Genomic DNA, 8,720 nt, shown 5'->3' on the forward strand with positions numbered 1-8,720 from the left:
GCATCACAAGTCTAGTCAAAATCACGTGTAAGAAAAACAAGCAGCACTAAACGCAAACCACTTCTTGTACTTCAGTTCTAATTATAATTTATATTCAGCTTTATTAAACTACCAAGTACTGTGCTGAAGCTAGCAATCTCTATGTCATACCCCCACTTGTAGAAATGTTGCTTATCCAAAAAAAAAAAACTTCTGCCTGCCAGCAACTGTCTACTTGTTTCATGGGGAAAACATGATCACAGTAAGAAATGAAAAGCAAACATGAAACAAGTTTACAATGCACTGCTTAAGGGATTACTGCACAGGATATGAACCACACATGATATAGATTGGCATTCAGTTTAGTTTCCAGGTAAATCCTGTAATGAGCTCGTAAAACAATGTAACCCGCCCTGTAGTCCAAAGGCTGTCATATGCTGTCATATGCATTTCAGTACCCCTGGCTTATATGTTATCTAGTTACGTAAATTTTCTCTGCATGCCAACAACAGAAAGGCTTTCAATGTCGGCAGTTCTTTAACAGTGTGCTTATTGCAATGTACTTGCATCCTACAATCTCAGACAAGATTACCAGTCTTACCAGATGGTCATTACAGCATTACTACTTAGAGCAACAGGCATTTTCTGATTAATAAGCATAGATCAACAGTATAAAAACATGACAGAAACCAGAACATTGTGCAAAAGCAAGGAGAGATGAAAAGCCATTGTAGTACTTGTGTCTACCTTAGAAGGGGTGATACTCTGCACATTTACACTGCATAACTGCCCCTCGCTTTGCTTTGACACATCAAGAGTCAGTCCATGGGGCATTCGGACGCAACAAGTATGTCACAATTTGAAATGTCTCTGGATGACAGCAATAGCCCTGACACATGTCATACCTATGAACCTCACCGCAAGAAATCAGGACAAAGCCATACATAAAAGTTGGACAAAGGCACAAATAGAAGTAGGATTATAGCTCTTATAAACTTAGAAAGATTATGAAATAGTAGGTCTTGCATTAGTATGAATTTTCTAAAGGGTATGAAATCTGAAACTGAAATGTCTGTCATTGTTTTCAATCTTCAGCCTCTAATGATTTGGCACCAATTGTCCCAAAAAACCCACAAGTTTATGTAAAATGGACCAGAAATGTGATTCAAAAAGGTCAAATAGCCACACAATACAGCTAGTAACCTGTCAAAGAAGGGGCACCTTGTAATATTAGTACTGCTAACTTGAGCAGCTGACAAAATAAAAAAAAAATAAACATGCATTTATGAAATGAAATTAATCCGTAACTGATTATTACAGTTAATTGTAAACCCTCCATGTTTTCTGCCAAAATTGCCATTTCTGGGGAGGGATTATTAGGGGAAGAGCAACATTTACAGCCAAATTCAGGGACAATTGAGAGGTTGGGATATGCCGAATTCTATAAAGCAATTTATTTGCATGTACCTAGCAACCTGTTAATGCAGGAAATCGGGACAAGGCAAAATATATGTGGGGGGACAGCTAAACAGTACTAAAAATTGATCTTGTATAAACTGAGACAGTTGATCGAATAACAGGTCTTGCTTTAGCATGCATTTTTCTGAAGGTTATGAAGGCTGAAACTCCATGTCTCATTTAGTGACTTTATTCCGAAAAAAATTGACTGAAAACCATAAAAATTGAGAGGAACAATACAAAAATAAGAAGCCTTGCAGTCTCATACAGACACACACACACTTGCCCCCTTGCTTGCAGTCTCACACTTGCCCCCTTGCTTGCAGTCTCACACTTGCCCCCTTGCTTGCAGTCTCACACAGACACACACACACACTTGCCCCCTTGCTTGCAGTCCCACAGACACACACACACTTGCCCCCTTGCTTGCAGTGACACACACACACACACACTTGCCCCCTTGCTTGCAGACACACACACACACACACACACACACACACACACACACACACACACACACACACACACACACACACACACACACACACACACACACACACACACACACACACACACACTTTCCCCATTGCTTGAAGCCACACACACACTTGCCCCCTTGCTTGCAGTCTCACACATTGCCCCCTTGCTTGCATTCTCACACACACACTTGCCCCCTTGCTTGCATTCTCACACACACACACACACACACACACACACACACACACACACACACACACACACACACACTTGCCCCCTTGCTTGCAGTCTCCCACACACACACACTTGCTCCCTTGCTTGCTGTCTCCCACACAGACACACTTGCCACCTTGCCTGCAGTCTCCCACACACACTTGCCCCCTTGCCTGCAGTCTCCCACACACACAGGCTAAACTGTTTAGTGATCTCTTGGACTGCATGCCTCTAAACAACCTATGAATCTGTTTAGAGTAAACTTTTACTACTGCGCTTCATTCCCTCTGTTTTACTGACCACTGTAGCAATTAATATAGCAGTATACTTTAAGAGAAAATGGTGATGCAAGAGCCTAGCACATCATGATAGAGCAGGCAGATTGCAAACTGGTTAAAGTCATTTAAACAAAGAAGTTTCTCGTAAAATAAATACATCAGTGTAGGTGGAGAGTTTATTCCAGCTGTTTTCATTGTGGCTATAATATGGCTTATGCTATCCATTTTATTACAAAATGAAAAGGAAAAATTGCACCTTGGTTGCTTAATGCTCCTCACTTTCAACAGTGCTGCTATGCCAGTGTATTGTCATTGTAGTAAGTTAATCAATTACTCTTGTAAAACATGATTGTGACTGAATATAAGGGTGACAGTCAAAACAATGAACTATCATGAGCTTAGCTTAACAAAGTATCATACTAGTTTGCAGTATTGGGAGTGTTATCACCAGTACTAGATGTAGGTGAAACAGTAAAGGTCTGAAACCAAGAGCTCAGTTGCACCCCCCCCCCCCATCATTTCCTGGGGATATCTATGTGGTAGCTCCCACTCTAAAGGGCATCACTTGTTAATATTGCATAGCAATGATAATCACAGATGTTGCTATATGCAAAGCAATGGCGCAATGAATGGGCATGGCCAGGGGTGAGGTGGGAGAGAATTGCCTGTTTCAGTTATGCAATAGGCAATAGGCTGGTAAGAAAGGGTTTAAATGGTGAAACTGGAGTCAGTAGAAGAAACACAGATGTTAGGGACACTAGTAGTGTGCTGCAGAAAATACAATGAAAAGGAAGTGTCATGTGGGTTTAAAGGTCAAGACCTTCCTTTTCCTTAAAAATGAAACACTGTTTATACTTTCACACAGATCAGATCTTCAGTATTATTTTTTTTCCTTTTTTTTCAGACCACACTATTTCTGAAAGCCTACCACAGTCACGTCATCCCTTGAATGCTCTACTGTCTTTCAAAATGTTTAACTCAGTTTAATATGGTACTTGGAACCCCTTAAATGTACACCATGACAGAAACCTAAACCTTTCATTGAGACTGGTTTTAAATATGACAGTGGAGCTTTGGTCCAGTGAAGTGACTTCCTGAAAATATTTGTACAGTACTGTACTTAAGTGGATGTTTTAGAAATCAAAACCCTGAAGTGCAAGATACAGCTTATTTGCAGCTTCCTAACTTCCCCAATAAGCTACACTTACACTCATTTAAAACATAAAACAGTTAGAAACATAATAATTTAAAAGCATCTAGCTCAGTAACTACTATTATGGTCCTACAAATTAATCCTGGAGACCTCATTCTACATGATTAACAACCAAACTGTCAGTGTTAACAGATGCAAAACATACACACACACACACACTTGACCCCTTGCTTGCAGGCACACCACACACACACTTGTCCCCTTGCTTGCACACACACACAGACACACACACACACTCTTGCCCCCTTGCTTGCACACACACACAGACACACACACACACACACACACACACACACACACACACACACACACACACACACACACACACACACACACTTGCCCCTTGCTTGCACACAGACACACACACACTTGCCCCCTTGCTTGCACACACACACAGACACACACACACTTGCCCCCTTGCTTGCACACACACACAGACACACACATACTTGCCCCCTTGCTTGCACTCACACACACACACACACACACACACACACACACACACACACACACACCCTTGCTTGCACACACACCCAGACACACACACACTATTATATTATGGTCCTACAAATTAATCCAGGAGAACTCATTCTACATGATTAACAACCAAACTGTCAGTGTTAACAGATGCAAAACATACACACACACACACTTGGCCCCTTGCTTGCAGACACACACACACACACACACACACACACACACACTTGGCCCCTTGCTTGCATACACACAGACACACACACACACACACAATTCCTTGCTTGCACAGACACACACACACACACACACACACACACACACACACACACACACACACACACACACACTTGCCCCCTTGCTTGCACACACACACAAACACACACTTGCCCCCTTGCTTGCACACACACACACACACACACACACACACACACACACACACACTTGCCCCCTTGTTTGCAGGCACGCACACACACACACACTTGCCCCCTTGCTTGCCCACACACACACACACACACACACACACACACACGCACACACATACATTTAGGCCTTTTCTTCACTAGCTGCTACTGCGGTGGGCACACACACATACACACACATTTAGGTCTTTTCTTCACTAGTTGGTGCTGCGGTAGCATTGTCGCCTCCTAGCAAGATGTTGTCCCGTTCGATTCTCAGCTAGAGCGTCTGCTGTGTGGATGCATGCGTGAATGAGGTGTGCCTTTGTTGAAGCTTGTGTGGCAGGCTGGTAAGCCAAAAAACAACCACAAGAGTTAACCCAAAAAGCAAACACAAAAGTTAACCTAAAAAAACAAAACACAAGAGTAACCAAAAAAAAAAAAACATAAGAGGCTCGTAACTGGCATGTAAAAATCGACTAACAATCATTAGCGGACCGGAGTTCCACTGTGGAGACCATTAAACGGGAAAAAACGAAAAACACAAACATACCTCCTCACTAGAGAACAATATCCTACACAGACAGCCCTTCAAAGTAAATTAGCAAAACACGCGCCGATCGGAAAAAGCGACATACAACTACTATCCCATTCACGTGCAATTGAGGACAAAGTGGTTTCAGCGTACATTACAAAAACTTACCAATAACAAATAAAATATATACTTAACATTTTAGCATGCCCCTAGCTTCCGACTCGAGAATACAGACGCCGAATGCACAAACAAAACCGAACGGAGCACACAAATGTAAATAACCAGCAAAACTACAGAAGTTATAAACTAAAAACTCGGCAGCAATACTACAAATTTAAAACAGCTTGCCACACTTATAAGCATTACATCTACTAATGTGCACTTAAAAAAGAACAAAATATAATGGCTAGGGACACACGGACTGTAAAATTCACACTTATAACTTACCTTAAATATGAATTCTTCCAACGCTCGAGAAAAGGCAGACAATCCAAACTTCTAGTTCTTCACACGAAATGGAGCCGATAGGATTCACTTCGATAGAAAAGAAGTTCCACACAGCAGCTTCTCCGTTTTATTAGGGTAATAGTGGGCTGGCCAAGGCAGCGATGACATCAGATTGTGGGAGGATCACAGGGGGTTCTATGCAGCATGCTAATAAGGCAGAGTTTATGTCATTTTGGGGGAGGAAACCTCCCGGGATCTACTCTAGGAGCTATGGCAGATGTGACATCATTATTTAAGAGCCGAGTAGACATTTTTAATTTTGGTTTGAAAACAGAAACTAAAATAGTACGGAGAGTTAGGAAGCTCAGCTGTAAAACAGTTTAGATAATTTTATTTTAAAGCTGCAGTTATTTTTTTTTTTTTGCGTGTAGCACACAAGGGGGACTTAAGGAAACAGCAGATAGAGCTATTGGATTTGATATCCCATTGTTTTCCTTTAAGCCATCTTCCTGACTGTCTCAGATAAGAGTTTGGTTAATATGTAGTTTGGATTTTAGAGGTAGACAAAGTCACATTTTAATAATTACTATATCTTTGAACCAAGTAGAAAGGTTGTTCTTTCATTGATGGGTAGCTACTTGAAGCACTGGAGGAAATAGCAAAGATGCATATTTGGTTTTGTAAGTAATTCAAATCTACAGATGTTTGTAAAATTAACAGTACAAGTGTTATTTGTATTTGTGGTAGAGTGAAGAGCTATTAAAGGGAGCCCATGCTCAGTTTTTGCGATAAGTATGTTTATAGCTTTGGTTGTGCACATGCTGGAGGCAAGAAGGTATGAGAGCTTGTAGCATAAATTTAGTTATTTCAGGTTCCGCTAATATTATCTGTATGGTTTGTTAGTAAGAGAGTAGGGTCCAATGTGATCCTGGATATTTTTTGCTCTGTTACTACAGGCAGCATATTGCCTGATGTGTCAGTTATTGTCAGGTGCAGAGTTTTAGCAAGCTATTATAGGATGCCAAAGAACATTACATTTGATTTTCTCTGACTAATAATCAGCATATTATCATGTGTGCATTGGCAGATCCTTGCAAAACTTATTCTGAGTTTTTGCATAGGGTGTTAGTGTTTTTACTTGATTTTAACAGCAGATGATAATCAGCATTCATTCCTATATTGAGCTGTGATTTCTTGTGCCATAGATGATGATCTGTAGCTTGCTCAGATATGGTAAGGGACACTCTCCAGTTATTTGCATGTGGGTAAATGCCTGGGTGTCATCCGGTTTGAAAAATATCGAAGAATACTTGCTGCTAATCAAGACTGAGACACATTTCCACCTTGTGTCCCATTCTCTTGTGCCTCATGGTCTACATGTGTGCAAGGCAATTTAGCCTTGCACTGACAGAGTACATTCTGTGGCTTTAAACCATGTTTGTGTAATGTCACAAATCCGATGTTTCTGTATTCTCTACAGAGCTTGTAGGTTGTGCAGTTTCTGAATTCCTTCTGATTGTATTTGCATTGCCATTATTTTTGTCACTGTCTTGATGTGAAATCTGTTTTCAATGTGTAATTGTTTTGTTTAGCATATGGTCATCGGTGATTGTGCTACAGCACTTGAAAGCAGTGGTAGCAGCACATCGGTGAGTATATTTGCTTTTTATGCATATGGCTGTGGGTTCTACTACTGTAACCTGTAGATGGACAGGAAATCGTAAGTTGTACTCTAATGTTGGGTGCTGTAGTCGTGACTGTCTTAGTTTCTTTGGTTTGCCATCCATTCCCTATTGCAATGTTATTTTTTTACTGTAACCTAGGCAATGCATTCGTCAAAGGCAGTAGGCACACAATCTGTAGATGAAACACTGAATTGGACATTGCAATGGATAATTCAGATCTGCCTTATGCAAGATATGCAAGGCAACAGTTAAGGGACTGCAGTACAAGGTCAGACCATTGAGATGGCACCATTTTGAGCTTTTACCCCGGGATGCTGCTGGAAATGTTCATAGTGTGCCCAGTCAAACTAACCAGGTAAACAACCGGATAACAAAATATTTACTGCAACTTGCTAAGAAAGAGAAAACCTCTACAGGTAGCCAGTAAAGTGAATCAAATCAAACAGCCCGAGAATCATGGAAATTTGTTTATACAGGAAAAAATCTTAATTACATCTGGTAACAGGTCATGTTACATTTCAATATGTTCATTTTATTCAGTAGTAGTGTAATAACACCGATGTTTGGAAACACAGAAATTTGGTATGCATACTTGTACATTCTGCATGGCAAATGATGCTTAGGTGGTGTATCACTTGCATACTTCTCTGTTGTATTTGCACCAGATACTGCTAGTGTGCAGTGCGGGAATAGAAAGATTAAAACATTACCCTGGTATCAGAGGTGGCAGTGCAACATATTCATAGTGGCTTAACATGAGAGTAGCCCTAAGCAAGCACCATTTGAAACCTGAACAAGCACCTAGAATTATTCAGTGCAGCTTCCACACCTTAAGTCTGAAAATGAATTCACATATTCACATGAACAGGAGTAGCTGCATATTGATGGCTAAAGGTGTATGGGCATGTTGGGTGGTTACTACACTGCAAAACTGGTATGTAATGGTGGAGATATTTGGAAGGCATGAGCAAACACACCAGTATATTAAAGCCATAGCACCAATTGAACTGGAGGCTGACAAATAGATTTAGTAAGGGATTTTGTCCATGCACAAATATTTCAACAGTGATTCTTTGCAGTGGCATCCATTATCTGATTCAAGGTAAATTAACCTTGATGTCCTTTATTTAAAAAAAATCAATAAAAAATGTACTTTGTTATAAGTGACTTCTGGACACAAGAAAAAGGAAGGGGAAAATATAGCAATGTGGTTTGTATGTACAAAGACAAATCCAGGAACACTGCAAAAGTTTTTTTTTTTTTTGCAAGCCAACCAGTGGAGTAAAAACATATGAAGTCAAACACTGCATACCAACACACTTTGCACATGTAAATCTCAATTTTTAACAAGGTGGAAGCATGAAGTGATACCTTAACACTTAAATTAATAAAGATCTAAACTGGTTAATAGTATAAATGTTTTATTCTTTAGCTCCTTGGTGCAAGATCTTACTGGATATGAATGCGGTCAAGTAAGGCCATGGCTATAGTGTAGCAAAAAAATGTCCCCTCTAACAAAGGAAATGCTAGAGCAAAGATTAAATTACATGAGTCAAGCAT

General features: G+C 40.4%; 1 protein-coding gene across 1 annotated transcript in view; it reads left to right on the forward strand.

The window, feature by feature from the left end:
- Window positions 1-8,720, forward strand: part of LOC122808514 — a 1,519,214-nt gene that overhangs the window by 97,668 nt on the left and 1,412,826 nt on the right. The gene's annotated exons all lie outside the window — the stretch shown is intronic.

The sequence above is a fragment of the Protopterus annectens genome, chromosome 8.part0, assembly GCF_019279795.1.
Source record: "Protopterus annectens isolate FY-2018-M chromosome 8.part0, PAN1.0, whole genome shotgun sequence".
NCBI classification, from domain to species: Eukaryota; Metazoa; Chordata; order Ceratodontiformes; family Protopteridae; genus Protopterus; species Protopterus annectens.